Below are 18,362 nucleotides of genomic sequence, written 5' to 3' on the forward strand. Positions count from 1 at the left end.
AAATAAAGAGACTGAATATAACACTTAAAATCCAGTCTCTTTATAAAGGCGACAAGTGTTTGACTGCTCTGTAAGAAAGCATGATAAATATTTCCTGTATTTTTCTGCTGCTAAACCCACAACGCCAAGAAAGCACAGTGGTCAGAACAGGATGACATCATCTTGCAGCTAACACTGTACATGTTCCCTAGTAATCATATCGCCGCGTCATCCCAGACCATTTCAATTCTTTAATTATATAGCAGCACCGCTGGCGACATGGAAATGTTGTTTACCATCCGAGTCCAGCACTCCTCAGGTTGTATTGTACATTGTGTCTTGTGTTAATAAACTTGCAGAGGAAGAGCCCTCCAGGCACTTTGCAGGCCTCGTAATGAGAGTGTGTTTAGTCTGGAGACCGTGTGCGACTAATGCTGATGGATCGTGTGGCTGCCGGTCCAGTTTTGTCCTCTTTCGCACACTGGAGGACACAATTGGCGGGTGGGGGATGAAGAAAAGTTTCATTTGCAAGTCTATAAAATGTGTGTCAGTCTACAAGAAGATAATTTACATGTTAATGAAGGATCGCTCATTCAAAGTGTAATTGCACAAATTGCAGCGAATAGTGGCTGAGCTTCTATGTAATTCAAAGGGAAACAAATATATAAAAATATATAATAATAAAAAATACACACACAGACACATTCACTCATCTTAAATTGTTTTTGCCAAATAGATATTTCGTGGAATCCTGCGTTCTCTCTACTGGGTGTCCTTATTATTATGAATTCAAAGTAAAAAATGATTTGCAATGGATTTGTTGACCATATTTCACAACTAAGCTCTAACAAGAAACACAGGGCCACGTGCGTTTGCTTTCCTGCTGGCTAGCTCAGACTTGCCCCTTTCCCGAGATAAGATAGTGTTGACTGCAGGCCGGTGTGTGCGGTGACTAGCGAGGAGAAGCAGTGGGGGGGCCTCGGCTGTGCTTAGTCACCCTCAGCCGCATCCTGTGCTCTGAAGTTTTACTGGTTTATGATCTTTGCACCATCCTAAGAATAGTGACAGTTCAAAGCAGCATGACAAATTGAGAATCCATGCCCTGTGGACCTCTTCATTATGAGCTGCTGGGTTGAGCCTAAATTCAAATCAGGGATTGTTTTTAAGGTTAAGGTGAACTTTTAACGTGTTTGCAAAATGGGAAGGAGGGGAGTTCTGTTTATGATTGTGCAAATTGGATTCCTGTTAACCTTTTTTTTTAATCTTCCATGAAAACGACAGAAGGTTAGATACCTGATACTCAATAAATTATACCGGACACAACCTGCAGGTTTAAGGAAAGATCTCTCATTTGCTAAATATGACCATGCAATATAATTCTTGATACAAATTTATGATATACATCCTAAACTAAAGTATTGTTTTGGAATCAACTCATTCAGATTATGCTCAATATATTTTTAATTAAAATGAGAAACCTCGAAGCAACGAAAAAGCTTACTAGACAATAGTCAAAGACATTTCTTCAAGTTGTAACACAGTCGTGCAAATCTGGCGCATTTATCAGGCTTTACCCTCCAAAACAAAAACAAGACGAAACCGACTCACAAAGAGACAAACACTTGAAGCGAATCTGAGCATTCAGTCATGTTTGAACAGTGACCAGATAAGATAGCTCAAAGTTATCAGCGTGAGATGAATTCCCAGAGGACTCCCCTGGAGGAGTTTCATCAACGTAGTGTGAGGAGGAAAATCAATTCCTCAAACCACATGGTGACAAATAACCACCTAAAACCAAGGAGGAATTAGTCTCACCCTCAAAGGCTCCATTCCGTTGAGGAATGGAAAGATGTAAAGGACAATCATTCCAGCAGCGCGGCACGTAAACACGGAGCAAGTTTGTAAACATCATCATACTCATGTGGGTCAGAATGAAAACAGTCACCAGGAGTCGACGAGGTGGTCGCACACCATTTTACAAGAATGCCTGGCTAAGTTTGTTGTCTAAAGAAAGACAACATTCAACCCTTGCATTCCCAAATTTGCCCATTTGCAAATTTTTATCCATTTTCTGGAGGGAGGGGGAGATGGCAACTATCACCGATTATTTACTGAAAATTATCTGCTTTAGCAATAAAAGTATTCCTTGATGTTAAGGAAGTAAGGAGTTGAATAGTTCAGAGCATTTAAAAAAAAATACTTTCCTGTAGCCGTTCAAGGAAATTTAGTAAAATAGCTAAAAGAAGTCCATCCATCCCATTTTTCTTATTTATAGCTCCAAAATTACAAATGCACACTATTTTTTCTTTCTATGAACTGACTCTCTTGCCCTTTCCTTCACGTCTCCTCTTGAAATATTCGACAGGCTTCAAGAAAGACTTTCATAAATGTGCCCTTTTTTTTGTTGTTGCTAAATCCTCCATATCCTCTGAACGAGCCTAACGCTATCTGTGAGCCAGCAGTAAAGGTCAGTGGAGGAGACTGGGGGATAGTGTGAGGCTAAGATGTGTGCATGGCAGAGCATTTAACAACTAGGGATCAATAATGGAAGGTAATGTGTCATCGCAATCACACTTCCTGACGTGGGTGTCGTAGAGTTTCGTGCTTCCTTCAGACGGCTTTGATGTTTGCATGTCAAAGATCAATATTTTTTTTTTGTCTTTCTATGAGCAAGGTAGGTTTGAAAGTATGATTTTTTTTTTTTAGAAGCAAGACAGTTCTGTCAATTAAAATAAAAGTTTTTTTTAAATAAAAGAATAATAGAAAAGATAAACACAGTCAAGTAAGCACCGGGGCCGATTATCTCGTCTTTATTTCCAACATTTGTGCAGCGATACTAATCTAATTACAAGTGTCTGTCACGCATACATGACGATTCACTTTAACAAGGTGCACTTTTTTTTTTTTTTCTCCGCCACCCTTCAAACTCATAGCGTTGTTGGCAAATGAAAATACATGAGAAGCTCTTGTGAAACCGACAAGGCCTAACAAGGAAAAGAGAACAAGTCTCAGCACTTTTGATCAGTTTCTGTTGTGACTCGTTCCTTCTATCGAAACACGCATCGGTGATACAATATTAGATTTCACATAAATCTCGGATGGAAGCAACACGTAATTAGCATCTTGTTAATCGAAGGGAGTCATTACAGTCTATGATAGTAGACTACATTTTTTGCTAGCACCAACATAATGATTCTCCTCACCCTAATTGTATTTTCTATATGAAGCGCCTCGTCTTTCTTTTAACAAGAAATTGTGAAAAACATCCTGAGGCAATTTTTTTTTTAACTACTTTTAGCTAACAAGATGACTGCATAAATATTACATGCGGCTCTGCCTGCAGTATACTTTTTAATTTATATATTTATAGATGTAGAAAACTTTCAGAAGCATACAAGACAATTATAATCGGCTTCAAACTAACTCCCGGCTATACCATGATGACCCCAGTGATCTTTGACTGTCATTGTCTTTCCAATAGCGGAATAATCTGACTGTTTTGCTCAAAGCACCCGGAAGACCAGTACCTTAATCATAGCTAATCCCTGCAAGCAAGCAAGACACGTCTTAGAGTGGAGGGGGTGTGGGTTGTGGGGGGTGTATAGGATGGACACATCACCCCAATTAGCAGATGCTTTAGCTTTAAAACCAAGTCATTAGGATCCCATAACCTCCTTGTCATTCAGAGTTTCTGCTTCAGCCTTGAGACTCCGACAGTCTCGTGTATTCGTTTATGAGCAGATGCATAACGACAGAAAAAGACATGAAAGGGATAATTGTATTGCATGACAGTGTCTAACATGAATATCCTCTGGGCGTAAATGAGGTAGAGCAGGCACAGTTGTAAAATGGCCAAATATATTTTATTCCAGTTTATTTTGATGAATTGTTATTAAATCTCAGCAAGTTCAAATGTCTGTCAGGTTTGTGGATTATTTTACAAGAGGACTCCTGTTGCCGTAGTGACACTAGTTTTCCGTTATTTAATACTCAACTAAATTCTGAAAGGAACAAATTTGCAGGGAATCTTTGTAGGTGTGTGCGGGCAGAGAGGTCAAAGTATTAAAGGCGCAGCCATTAAGACAAGCCACAATAAGATGAGGGTCAGGGATGAAGTTGAATGACAGCTCAGGATGAATATAATTTAAATGGCCGCGATAAAGACGGGTTCAAACGTTAAAAATCGGAATAATAATGCTTGCCTGCACCTACATATTTTCATTCTTTGCTCCATTCTAGAAGCGAGAGGTCAGATAAAAAGGAGGACAATGACCAAGCTGGTGAGATTGATGGCGAGAATGAACAACCGAGCAAAATCTCGACTCAATCAAATCCATTCGCCGTTAATGAAAAAAAAGAGGGGGACCGTACTGTAAATCATCTTATGGTCTCATATATTAGCGGTAATGAATTCACGCTGCCACGTTTAACCTTAGTTTTGCAATTCATTATTTTTGAGATTAACAAGGGAGGGAACTTAAGTGAACTGTCTGCGGGGAATTACAGCGAAGGCCTTGTTGTCAATCAAGGATTGTGTTCCCATGTCTTTCATTAGGCTCTGAGGAATTAAATAAGACTTTCTTCTAATGGCGGATGGCTCTCCCTATTTAACGCTCCTCTTCTTCTCCCAAGATGGTTAACTCTTCATTACCCAAATTAAAGGCATCCATCTCCGTTGGCTCCTGCCACATTGCTTTGACCTCTACCTGTCAAACTTTTCATACGAACGCTTGAGTGATGGATGATAGCCCCTGTACTATTGTCAAAATCACCCAGTGACTGTCCAACCCTTTCTGATCCATTCTATCCATCTCCCCAGGCTACATGCCGCCAGCCGCGATTTAACAATGAAGCCGAGGTGCTAAATTACTCTCCAAGAAATTAGAAACTACCTTTTAATTATATGCCTGGGAGTGTTTCAAAAGTTCAGAAGATCACTGCCAAAAGCTTTTAACTCGACTTTGTGTGCGCTGATCGTTTATATTCCTTAGGCGTGCTATTTCAAGGGTCGCTCGACATGCCGAAGGCTGAGCGGTGAGTTTGAGAAACCATTGGGAATAGGTTAGAGAAACATCTGAAGGACATCCATGTTATACGATGTTGAAAAATGCTGCCATGTTATAGTTATATAACCGTTAATGACATATTTAATGACAATGATGATTTAAATCAGGGGAGCATTTATGTATGCAAAGTCTTTCAATGGTAGTTTTTTCAATTATTATAATTAATCAATTAATTATATATACATATATATATATATATATATATATATAATTATAATATATATAGATATACTCAATAAAAACTCATTAAAAATTAGATCATCATTGTGTAAATATAACTGTAAAATAATTATAAAAAGCGAATAACCTGACATTTCTTGGCACAGCTCTGATCAGTCGATATGTGTTTGGCAAGGTACTTAAATGTCCGCACAGTCTTTGCTTACAAAGGAAGTGCAGGTCCTCTCAAATCCTCCCTATATTTCCTCCCCTTTTTGCATCACTTTGAGACACATGCGAGTGTTCAAACACATGCCAAACATCATACATAAAACATGATATAAGTGGTCCTGTTCTTGTCTGACCTCTTGTCCTCTTGCGTTTCTTGCGGGCAGATGTAGATAAAGCTCCAGACACACCTCAGTTCCTGAGAGGAGAGTTATGGCTTCCTGGGAGAGGCAACGCCATCCCCACGGAGCCCCGAAGAGTTGGACAGCTCCCTATGGTTAAGGTGCATTTCTAACTTGGCCTCCCCTTCTCACTTTGAGATGCTTCGTGTACCTGTCAAAAGGTCAAAAGGGGACTCCGGGTGCAGACAGCAAGATGGTGTCGGTGTGTCCGGATGTTTTTGCGGGTGTGAGCGAGAGACTCCCCTCCAAGCGCATTCCCACTACCCCATGTGACAGATGCCAGGCTGTTTATGTGTGAGGTGGAGGAGTGCTGGGTGGGCAGGTGGGCAGATGCATTTGTTTGCAAGTGCATGTGTGAAAGGAAGTGTCTGTGCCTTGTATGTGTGTATCATGCCAGAAGCTGCACTTGTCAAGAGAATGCAGGCGCACGCTTGAAAGCATTTGCATACATGAGCATACAGTTTGTCATGCATCTTCATTCCCTTGGTTTAATTTAAGAGATTTTTTTGGTGAAGGCCGCAACCAAAATAAAACCAACCCGTCATATCAGCCACTACGCAAATGATGAGCTCATCATTAGAATCCATAACCGGTTCCGTCTTATTCAAGATTATAACTCAATCGCTCAATCACACTTAGGTAATAGTTTAATCACAGAGTGGTCAATAGGAGTCGACACGAGACTAATTATAAATCTGGGGTGACTTCAACTCATTGTTCTTTCTTGATGGCGGCTGGAGCGAGAGGAGATTTTGTAGGATGAGTGACAGCTCTACTGAAGCAAGGATAATCATGGTGCTATGTGCTAAAACTACCCCCACCACCCCTCCCTCTTCCAATAACCCATCCAGAGATCAAACTCAATATAGCGCTCTCCTTGATTAAAACGTTTAATTATATGTATCACCTTGCAATACACACCTTAAGATAAAAACTCGAATGCATAATTTGTGGTCCGTTATATTAGTTGGTTGTGTTTTCAAACATTTCCATTTTGTGCTAGTTGTTGTGTGAACAAAAGCAGCAAAGCGGTTAAACAGCTTTTTTAAAAAGGTCATTCCGATGCCAGCAAGAGACAATAAAAAATAAATTGAGACTCTCATTCATTGACTCATTCATGATGACAATGTCATAAAAAAATTGCCGTAATTTCAATAACAAGTGATTTCAACTAAATTCAAAGGCTTTTTAAGTGACTTGTGTCATTTCCAACTAATTACAGAGTATTTTTCTTTGACATCCTCCCAAATTCTTCAGAAAACCAGCTGAGAAGTTGACTGTTGGGTATTCCTCTACAGATTTTCCCCTAATAAAGGCTTTCTATTTGTTAAAGTGATTTGACAGGAAAGTAAAAACACACACAAAAAAAGATATTCCGCAAATTGTGGCAAATAGACACAATCCGTTGAGTATATCAGTTGCCGTAATGTGTCTTGAAGGTTCTTCACTAAGCCTTTCTCATCAGGTTAGCGGACAATCGTGCTTTTTAAAGCACAGTCTTGGCTCGCGGTTGGAAACAGGAAAGAACAGCAGTCTCCTATTACGACTTCTTCACCAGCACTTGGGAAGGAAGCGAACAGCGGTCTGCCACCGTTACAGTTTCACTCAAACGCACACAAGTCAAAAGCAGTCTTGACTCATGGTTGGAAACAGGAATCAAACGGTGATTACACACCGCAAAAGAATCTGGTCCTGTTGTTCGTATACAAAGTAGCTTTTTGAATTTGTAAGTTGTCAGATGAAGTGAAGATAATTTGTCCTGGTGAAACAGTAGAATTTCACACAGCTTGGAAAAAGAGATTTTCCTCTGTATCACTCTTCTGTGTGAAAGGCACCGAGGGTGCGAAGGTGACTTGGCTATTTCCTGATTTTTTGAAACCTAACTGAGGCAGGAAGGCGTCAGCGTGAAAGGAAATAGTGGAAAACCCGAATGGCGGTGCGAAGTTTAACACCTGGCAATCATTTACAACGTACACTTGTGTTGAACGTAATTCCAAGATCGTACTTGACGCTAGCTCTCATGTGCTCATGCATAAGATTCCCTGAATGCGGAATTTTATGTTGCGGCAATATTCCGTTTTTTTATGAAAGGCACAAGCTGGTAAATGCTGAGTTTCTGGGCTTGATGGACTTGGGATTTGCAACTTGAAGTTCGGAAGGGTCACAATATACCCAGCATGACTCGGGAGTCCTGTAAAGATGGCAGATTGCAGTCAATCACCTTCTCAGTGGCGTGAATGATACACTGCAGTCTGCCCTTGTCCTTGGCAGAGGCTTGAGACTACCAGATGGTGATGGAGGAGGCGGTGAGGATGGAAGTGCACCATCATCTCTGAATCTTAGCGATAATGATAAAACATGGAGTTCTTTTGGAAGAGGGCACAATTATTCTAAATTTTAATGTAATACCTTTCAAAGAATTCACAATCTATAACTTTAAAATATGTAGAATTCAGATTACTTCTAACCATTATCGGTTCTGCCACAATGGTCCAAGCTCAATTTGGTTTTCTTTCAAAACATTTCCAATTTAGGTCGATTATATTCGGTATAATTAGATCCGGAGTCCGTCACCACAATATCTTTATTAACTGTATGTTTGAAGTATGATTTCATCTTGATTGTAACTTTATGAATCTAACTTGCAACTCTACCATGTAGCGGTTTACATTTTCACTCAGTGAGGCTTTTTGGAAAATAGCACAAACAGATGGACTCAAATGGTGAATTGTTTTGTTCACAAAAAAGCTAAAAGCTATGTTATTTTGAGTCTGATCAACCCCAAGTCCATAGAACCATAGTAGAATCAATTACATTAACATTATAACTGTAATGTAAAAATAAAAACTCATCTGATACTACTTCTAATAATATTTTACAATTATGAAAAATATCAAACATTTCAATTTGGTTCAACTGCAAATTGTATAACTTATGGAAAGTTTAAACTTCAATGCACCACTGTTTCTCATCAACTAGTGGAAAACTGTTGGTTGAAACAAACTTAACAGTTGAACTCGAAACATCTGAAAAGCTCCACTAAAAGTCTAACAATGACATTTATAAGTTAAATATTTGCAAAACCCCAAAGACAGACACTATGGGGGAGCCAAAGCATTGACTTATGGGAGACATGTTTTTCCTTTCTTGTATCCTGTTTAAGCTTTAATTCCTCGGACCAGGTTGAGAGGAATGAGGTTCTGCCTTTATGTACCAAGTATACGGATTCTGGGGATTCCCAGCTTGACTGTTTATTTTGCTGGACGTTGAACAGGATGTGAGGTTCACATCTGTGGAGAAACGGGGGCACAAAAATGAAGGAGATAAATGATGAAAGGAAAACAGTCCCGGTGAAGCTGTCTATTTTTTTCCCCTTGAACATCTACCGAAGATTAGATCCAGCCTTCACTCAGACAAACTCTGTTACACATTTATTTAGCAGCATTTATGTCGACAATCCTTTCCAAGAGTGAGCACCAGATTAGACAGGAGAAGAATTCAACGTCATTCCTCGGAAGAACGGTAATGGCTTCTCATTTACACTAAGGGGAAAAAAAGTCACACTAACCAGCTCCTGTCATTAAAATAGTGAGGGGGAGAGCAGAAGCAAAGGAGAAGGTGTGTGTGTGTATGCATGTGTGTGCATGAGAGGTTGATTGAGGGCAGAGCTGTCACGCTTGCTAATGTGGAAGCTAAGCCACAGAGCCCCCAGCCCCAGGCGGGCAGATGGTGGGGTGGGCAGAGTAGGGTGAGGGTCCCCTATCTCTAATTCTCAGCTGCACTTGTAAGATATGCACTATGTATGAAATGTGTTGGCAAGGATCCATGTCCTTCAACTCCCTGCGCTCGCCCCCTCCCTCCCCTCTACAGAACTCACCAACCTCACCCCATAGCAGCTCCACCCTAGCCAGCTGTGTCTGCGTGAGCTCACCGGGCTCCGGCAGCAGGGATCAAAACAACACGTGAACTAGCCGTGACATGGACAACCATCAAAACATGCGAGCAAGTGCAACGAGGTTGTCTTAGCTATATGACAAGAGGTGATCGGTGTTTATAGCTGAGGTGGCAGAGTCTGAATTTGGTGGTATTTTTTTATTTTCAAGTTCTAACTCACACCGCACTAGTAAATCGTGGGAGTTAACATTTTGGAAATGTTAGAAACGGATTTTGGGAATGAACCCAGCTTGATGCACCACACATCTGCAGAGTACAATATCTGTCAGAACCGCAACAGAATTCCCCAAAATCACAGTTGCGCCACAAGTTTGACCTGCTTCCAGCTGGTCTAAAGATGAATCTACTTTCAGCCAACATATTGGCCAATTTGCCGTGAGCACGTAAAAGAAAATGCCTTCAGTCTGCCTTTTACTTAATTCCAAATATGTTGTTGTCCCTCTACGCAGATTAATTAAAAGCTCTTCCATTAGATGTCAAATATTGTCTTGACACAACAAAATAAGTCGTGGCTTCAAGAGCTTTTAGTTTAATTAAAAGAGGTCCAGATTTCATCGTCCATTTATGAGTAAATTGACAAAATGACAGAAATGATGAGTGAGAAAAATGAATGGCTATTTCTATCAATGACTATTTTAAAGACAGGAAATACTTGCAGCATTCCTGTTTGAATCACTTGGATTAATACCAACATGCTTGAAGAGAGTTCAAGATAGGCCTGTTGCCCAGGTGTCCTTCTGGAATAAGCCAATTCAGTCACCCATTTAAAGATGATTTTAGAATGGAGCAGGATGAAAGGGAAAGGAATTGGGAAAACATCAAAGTCTGAACGATTCAGAAAGCATCTTGCTAAAAAAAAATGCTACTCCATTCTGTTGGAGGACGAATAGAAAATCCACACATCAGAAATGGTGATCGTAATCATTATAAGGAATGAAGAAACAGAGTTTTTCCAGTAAGCTGCAACCTGTGCATCAGATAATCACTTGTTAAGCTGTCCTATTCTTCACAGGTAGCAGATGACAGCTTTGGTCCATCACTCGGGTCACATATTAGTGACACCCACCTACCCGCACACGAAGAGAGTATGGCGTCAAACTGCGCTGGCAGCAGATGGAGTCCCGGGTGACACATGGTGGCAGAGGAAGGTTACATCATGTAAATAATGTGCTGCCCGGCCAGCCTTTAATGACATCACATTTCAATTTCACCTCCGTGCTTTATGCCCCCTCACACGTTCTCAAACAGCTGTTGCTGCTTTGCGTGCGTAAGCCTCAGATGACATCCAAATTACATTTATGGTAATTCTCAACTTGATTACGGCAATCTAACTTAATATACTCTTTAAATTCAGGATAGTCGCGAGTATTCCGGAGCTATCGCCCACTTGACCGTTCCCTGGCTAAGCATATGTCGTTGAAGATTGATTATTAGATTTGATTCAAGTGTATCAGACATAATTAGGGTCATATAATTGAACACAATGGTGTTTTTTGGCACAGGTCCCTAACGGCGGACATGTGCCGACACGAGTGAGGGGAGCCGAGCAGCTGCCGGGGTACTTGTGCCAAAAGAACAAACCTTTTGAATCGACTGAAAGTATTTTTCATAGTTTTGTGTAGATTGACGTCCCCAGATGTTGCATGTGGATGTTTTATGAGGTAGTTAACGGCGGCTCGGGCTTTGACAATCACTGAGAAACAATTAATAAGGCATAAACAGCCCACTGAGCTTTAAATTCACTCTGCATCCACACTGAGAAGAAAGGCTGTGGAAATTTGCTTTGTGCTCTGCGGGGTGGTGGACTTCTTTTAACTTTTCTTTCTATTTTTTTTTTTTTTACTAGTGAGTTGCCACAGAGCTCCATCCGGCCGCTGGTGGTGGTGGAGGGATGCCGCTGTGATCAAATTGCTGAACTTGGTGACCCAGACAGTTGCTGTTGTTGTTTGCTCTTCGACACAGACACCTTATCCAAAATGCACAAAGAGTTTGTTTTCAAGCGGGACTTGCCGCAACACGATACAAGTAAATATAGTTGTTGTCTGCTACTGTTGCTGTTGCTGACGTCTATTTTCAATGAGAGAGGGAATTGCGGTTCGTGTCGACACTTTTGATCATACATAAGAATCATTTAGATTGTTAAAATGTTTTAATAAAAACATCATAAACAAATCACTGAATATGCAAACTAAAATGTTAAGACTCACTTTCTTAAGGGTTCAAAGGATTAACTTAATTCGGTAATTTTATTGGGAAACTTTTTTTCAAGTGATGGATTTTGCGAGAAGAATGTGGGACAAGAGTAAAAAGAATACAAATGAAATTGCCTGCATTCAAGTCAGTAAAATCAACGTTGAAAGCATACCGAACTTTTTTCTCCCATTTTTTTTGTCTCCTTTTCATCACCCGAGTCGTGCTTTGCCTTTTTGATTCCTATTGATTCGCCAAGAATAGCAAGTATGAAATTCAGAACTTTATACGGCCTAATGATGATCAACTGTCAACATCAGAACACCTAAATTTAGCCAACATCAATGATTGGTGATTAAAAAACAAAGTCAAAGAATATGAAAACAGTTTGTAAATTCCTATGAATAAGAATCTCTACATGACGACTATTTACGTATAAGTAGATAAGTGATGTATGTCATCACAAACCCGGGAGGGAGCACTCCAGTTTCATCATCACACATGACTTAGCCCTTACCCAGAATGCTACAGCAAAGGTGAGAGGTCACCCAGCCATCAGAGGAAGCCATCACTGAGGAACTGATCCCATCGCATCCCACCCCCTACCTTTCATCCGTCTCCCTGATTAGTTTGCTCATGTGACAGATAGCAACTTTAAAATGAAACGCCCCCGTAGACACCCTCTGGGAGACGCTCTCAAGCAAGACAGACGTATACACATCGCCGCTGCTCTGCCGGTGAGTGCACTTTCAATTACAAGAGGAGAGGTTGGGCCTTTAGATGTCAGACTACTCGGGGGCTCAAAGCTGCGGCTGCTTCGGGCCTGTTTGGCTTCTACGCGAGTAAATCCATCCACATCGGCTTCCACGACGTATCGGGTGTCCTCTGGCATGTCTCTCATGCGTGATTGGTGTGCTCCAGCACCGCAGTCGCAGATGGGGCTGTGCCTGATGTGGTGGTGTCCAATAATCATTCATTGTCAACGTTATGCAATGCATGGGCATTCAACTGCCACGACGTCGAAGTGGGAGCCACAATCTTTTTTCATTTTATAATACACCATTGACTACTAAAAGTATCTATTTAAATGACTTATAGTGCATGGTGAGGACCTACGATGTGACACAAAAGTCGTTTTTACGACTGCGCACGTTCAGAGAACCAAGTTCGAATTGCAATTTAATCAAGGTAATTTCTGGTAGCTAAATTTGCTAACAGTCTTCAATTTAGTTTGTTCTAATGTAAACGCCAAGTTGTATTGTAATTTACATAATTTAAGTAAGGTTTGTGGATTTTACCTCACAAATATTCTCTGTCTTTTGTCATTTCATTACAATTTCGATTTATCATCATGTTTGTTTTCCAAACCAGAAGAGAAATTCAAATTTCTTTCTCTTTTGTTTCTGCCAAAAGTAAGACTTTGAAATTGAACATAGAAATATAATAACCTAATTACAAAGAATCCACATGAATAACCATCCAATAAGAGTCATCTGTGGTGCTCATTGTGAAGATATTGTAATATAGTTGTCACTGAACAACACAATCTCTTGTACCTCAAGAGTAGGAGCCAAGCAATGGAGTGCGTTCATCATTCCAAAGGACACTCTAGAAACAACAGGTTCCTGATTTCATGATCGCTCTTCACCTTGTGCTCCAAGGGAAGGCGGGTGGTCCACGTGTTGATGCGGTCGCCAGGGGGTGATTTGGCTGAGACGTATAGCTCATCACAAAGCTATCCGCCATACTGATTGAGTCATATGTAGAGCCGCTGGGATAATTTCTCGCGAGCCCGTCAGGTCAATGGACTTTGATTGGAACACCATATGAAATGGAGGAAGTCCACTGACTGAGTGCTCTCACAGCCACTCACGTTGGTGCGATTTTCCTCTGGCTCAGTCTCCAACTCAACACGTCGTAATTGACATTTAGCTTTTTTTTTTTTCTCAACATAATATAAAGGAACCTTCAAAGTTGACTGGATTTTATAGATTTTATTCTATGAAGGCTTGCAATTTACCTGGCACATTTGACTAAGAAATAAATTTTCCTTACAATGTTGCATCTTTGTCTCTATACTGAATTGGCCTGGCCTCCGCCTGGGGGGGCGCCTGTGCCTGAGCACAAAGCACAGGACTGTATGAACTCCTTGCAAAATACAGGTGTCCATTACAGTGATGTAGAAGATTGGTATTCAATGAAAAGTTAAAATTCTAACAGCCGGACTAACCTGTTTTTACGTGACTGTAAGACGAGGAGGCTAATAATAATAGTTCCATGAAAAAAATTGCCTGAGACACCTGTTCATTTCATTTCACTGTTAACTTTGAAACTTTCAAACATGTGGCTCGGCCTGGGGAGTCTCGAACGTGCCAACAGCTTCAATATACAAGATCAGCTGTGCGCCATAACTTTGGACATCTCGCTGTGAAAATCGCAAGCGTGGCGATGCCAAGCCGAGCGACTTGGTTCCCCTTGATTACCTTCGAGTCAAAAGGAGAAGAATGGGATGTCTGAAACAGATATGAAGTTGAATAACTTCCAAGGGGAGCTTGGGTAAAATACCTGCGGTGACGTTTCCAAACCGCAAGATCTTTTTATCCGAGGAGTGTTTGGACATCCCGGAGTGGGAGTCTCGAAAGTGACCATAACATAGGTATGCCTAATCCTCTTTCATGTACAATCTAACACAAAGGGAGCATCTGTCCAAGAGACGAGGGAGACCTTGTGTGCGTGTTCTCATAAGAGGTTTCGTGTCTGGACCAACATTGTCGTGCTTCTTATTATTCTTTGCACATAGCTGCAAGTCCAAACAAGGCCTTCCTAAGGAGCACTGCTGTGCACTCCTGCTGGCCTTGGTGGTCGGTTGCAGAAGTGTGTGTGAGTGTGTGTGTGTGTAGAGTTGAGAGAGCACTGCTTTCTTTCTATAGGGGCTTTCACTCTGCAAGAGCTCAGCCCCTGTAAAGATGGAGCCTGTGCTGGTACCTCTCTTAGCCTCTCTTTTTTGTGCAGGCATCTCCTTGCTTTCAATCTCTCTCTCTTGCTCTCTCTATCTCTCTCTCTCTGTTTGCAGCAGGAGCACTAGCTCTGAGTACTTCCAGCTGCCGACATTGAATACCACCTCCCACACACGCACACAGTTCAAAAACACACACACATACACACAGGTACAAAAATTGGTGCAATATAGACGATTTATACACACACACTCAGATACTGTGCATTCCTCATTTGCGGAATCAGACACAGAAGTTTCTTGCTACTTTGACTTTCCGAAGACGTGCTAGTTCATTCCGTGTGTGTGTGTATTACCAGTTGGTGCAAATTGTTTATATTAAGGTTGAACTCAACACATTCCTGGCTGTTGGTCTGCCGGATTTCCCATAGGAAATAAAAATAATCTGTCCTGAGGTTGAACTATGGGTAGCAAAAGATTTTTATAAGTGACATTTAAAGTTGGTTAGAATAATAATATATACAATTAATTAGTGACCTGTCTTGTCCCTCAGAAAACACGACATGGGACAATGCAGATTCATGTCAAAGAACATGACCGTATGTGTGTGAGATGTCCATGCTCCTGCACACCCACACATTCCCAAAGGGGGTTAACCTTGCACCTCGTCCCCTAAGAGCAGCAGCAGCGGCAGCAGCAGCAGCAGCATGGCTGTCAACTCTTTCATGGTGTTATGAAATAAGAGGAGAGCACCGGAGGAACCTGTTGCCGGGCTATAAGACTGAAGCAGCTCGGGGAAAAAATGGTAATACAAGTGAGTGCGGCGGCGGGGGTCTGCGGCGGTGTAACCATAGCTGCTTAACTTGCATTCAGGCCTTTTACCAAAGCTGGGCTCGGGGTATGCAGACAACCTAGGGGCTGCAGACTTAGGGAGGACTTTAAGCTTCTTTGTCAAGCTCCTCGGAGCTCAGTCTACCGCTGTGAGGAGGCCAAGGCATGCAGCTGTCTAGCAACAAGAAGCTCTCATAGCGTAGACACAGGCCTGTGGTTTGGGAGTGTGTCTATGCGAGGTGTCCAAAACATTTGTGAAAGTAGGACAAGATTGAAAATCACACCAGATGAGACCAGCATAAGATATACCGTATTTTATTTTCATTATTGTTGAGAAACTCACTTGAGTATTTTAATCATGCTGTTTATTTGCTATTTTAACATTTGATCATCTGTCAGTAATGAAATATACGCAAGGCAATATTCAAATCTGTGTTTACTTTCCATGACGGTATTACCGCCGGTCTTAACACCTCCTTTCGGGAAAGCTACAAACCCGCCTGAAGTGACGAAGGAGCTACACTTCGATGTTCCAAATGAGCCATGGTGAATTCTTCCCCGCCATTCACTCCCAAGGGAAGCAGTGGAGAAAACCCCATTATATTTGGGGGTAGGCAGCCCTCAAACTGACAGCGACTGCTGTGACAGCAAAGCTCAGAGGAAGTGGCAGGAGAGAGGTACGCTTTTGCAGCTCCATACGAAAAACAGAGTAAATTGCAAACAACTTGGACTTGTTAGCCAGAGAATGTTACAAAATGGAGAGCGCCGTGCAATTCATTTGCCGAATATGTGACTGATTAAAAGTATATACGGTATAAATATATTAGAGACTGTTTTATAGGAAACCAATTGGCTTTCCAATGCCACATCTATAATTTAAGTTCACTTCTTTATTTCATGGAGCCTTTAAAACAGCCACACTTGTAATTAAAAACCGTATTCCCCCCAAAATTGTACAGCCTTGAAACCACATGGATTACAAGTGAGGCTGGCTAATTACTTCAGGCATGCGGTCTATGAGATCTGTACCGATCGTCAAAGCGAGAGCATGGGCCGGATTGGAAACATGGGTGGAGGCGAGTCCACGCATGTCGGTTTCAGTCGCGGGGATAACACGAAAAAGGTCAAGTCTGAGTCGGCAGATCACAAATAATCACCTCCCACACAATGTCGATGCCCCATACAGCGGCAACGGCGGATGATGGGAGTACCAGATAGAAGGAGGGAGACGGATTGACGGGGAAGAAAAAAGGGGGAGAGGGAACGGAGCAAATGAGAGTGAGAGGAGAAAGAGGAGAAGGAGGTATTATCATTCCAAGCATCAGCCTCAGAGCAGATGTGCTGCTTGTCTCGGTTCTGTGAAGTGAGCGGCGACTGACCCCGTTCACCTCCGGGCCTAAAGAAAGATCGACTGACTCACTCGGCTATGCCAGCATGTCTCGATGTGCCACCGCTTGTTATTGGATGGAAAGACCTGGAAGTCGTTGTTGCTATGCAGGTTACTGCTCTGGAACTGGACTCTTTCTGTTATATTACTTATGACAAACAGGTGTTCGCCACACTTTTTTTTTTTTTTTTAATGAGACATGTCATTGAGCCATTTTTTCACAATTTAAAATAGTTTCCAGGTGTCTAAATAGCACATAATAAATACTAAATATATATAATAAATGAATAAATAAATTAAAAATATATACTATATACACAGTACAAAAAATATTCAGTTTGTTTCTCATCAACAACAATAATATAGTTGTCAGATTTTCTCTATGGCTGGAAAACCGATCTTCAAACAAGCAGTTTTGCACAATTTACAAGTATCTGGAGATCCCGCAGAGAGAAGTCAAAGAGCAGATTTATTTCACCAATTCACGTCTGGAATAATGTTTGCTGAATGAATGAAGTTATCCGAAACTGCTGTATGAATCTCAAATAATCTTGTGTCAAAATGAATGATGAAGTCATCTACGGACACAAGGACGGGTGACTTTTTCTGCCGTATTCAATTAGCTCCTCAGCTGGAGCACTTTAACATTGTCAGTCAGCAGGCAGTAAACACTGTCTTTCACCAGTGGTCCACCTCGGGGTGGCAGTAAGGGAGTTCGGGTGAGGGGTTGTCCTTAAACAACAAAGTCAGCTCTTTGATACCTCCCCGTCTCGCCTTTCAGCACCGCCGTCCCCAGACGTAAAAGCACACCTTCCAATAAAACACTAACACACACTTTTTGGGTGGACTTTATGGCCTCGCCTCACACAATTACCCATGATCACACGATCAGCGTTTGACTTTACGACATGTACGTGCATGTGTGAGGCTGTGCGAGTGTGTGTTTGTGCATGCTGGGAGACAAAATAATGTGTGTGTGTTGAGGGGGAGGGGGGGGGGGGGGCTTGGACAGGGGTCATCCCGCCGACATGTGAAAGCCAAAGCATTTATATACAGACTGGCAGGTTTGCAGGGAATTAAACTAAGGCAGAAGTGAGCACACACACACACCTTATTTCCGTGACCTTTCTCCACCTGCCCTTAGCGTTTTTCGAGATTCCAAATGACGTCCTGACAGGAGCATTGAAGGCTGTGCGATGACAGACCACAACAGCTTTTATCAGTGACCAGCACACTGCCAGCTTGCTGTTTGAAGATTAACTGGGAGATTGAAAGCCCCAAATCAGCCGCTTTTTTACCCTGCTTCAATACAACGTCATCCTCCTTTTTTTAATTTAACCCCTAGCATGCTAGGTTTAATATAATTGGCCTATTTCCCTAATATGAAGTTCCCAGTTTGTTGTAATTGACTCGTCTTTTATTGGCTTTGA

General features: G+C 41.6%; 2 long non-coding RNA genes across 6 annotated transcripts in view; one reads left to right on the forward strand and one right to left on the reverse strand.

Annotated features, from left to right (window-relative positions):
* The window catches only part of LOC148385285 (uncharacterized), a 194,214-nt gene that overhangs the window by 91,618 nt on the left and 84,234 nt on the right, over nt 1-18,362 (reverse strand). The window contains exon 4 of one of the 5 annotated variants that reach the window (XR_015853077.1): nt 6,457-7,805. The exons of the other annotated variants lie outside the window; for them this stretch is intronic. This is a non-coding gene — a long non-coding RNA (uncharacterized LOC148385285). Of the gene's footprint in view, nt 1-6,456; nt 7,806-18,362 lie in introns of those variants that run through there. 5 annotated transcript variants of the gene reach the window in all.
* Nucleotides 2,245-11,782, forward strand: LOC148385288 (uncharacterized). The gene is made up of 4 exons (XR_015853081.1): nt 2,245-2,530; nt 5,600-5,715; nt 10,581-10,726; nt 11,415-11,782. It is a non-coding gene; the product is annotated as an uncharacterized LOC148385288 (long non-coding RNA).

Source organism: Syngnathus floridae, chromosome 16, assembly GCF_059516105.1.
Source record: "Syngnathus floridae isolate MCC-2025c chromosome 16, RoL_Sflo_1.0, whole genome shotgun sequence".
In the NCBI taxonomy this organism is placed as follows: Eukaryota; Metazoa; Chordata; class Actinopteri; order Syngnathiformes; family Syngnathidae; genus Syngnathus; species Syngnathus floridae.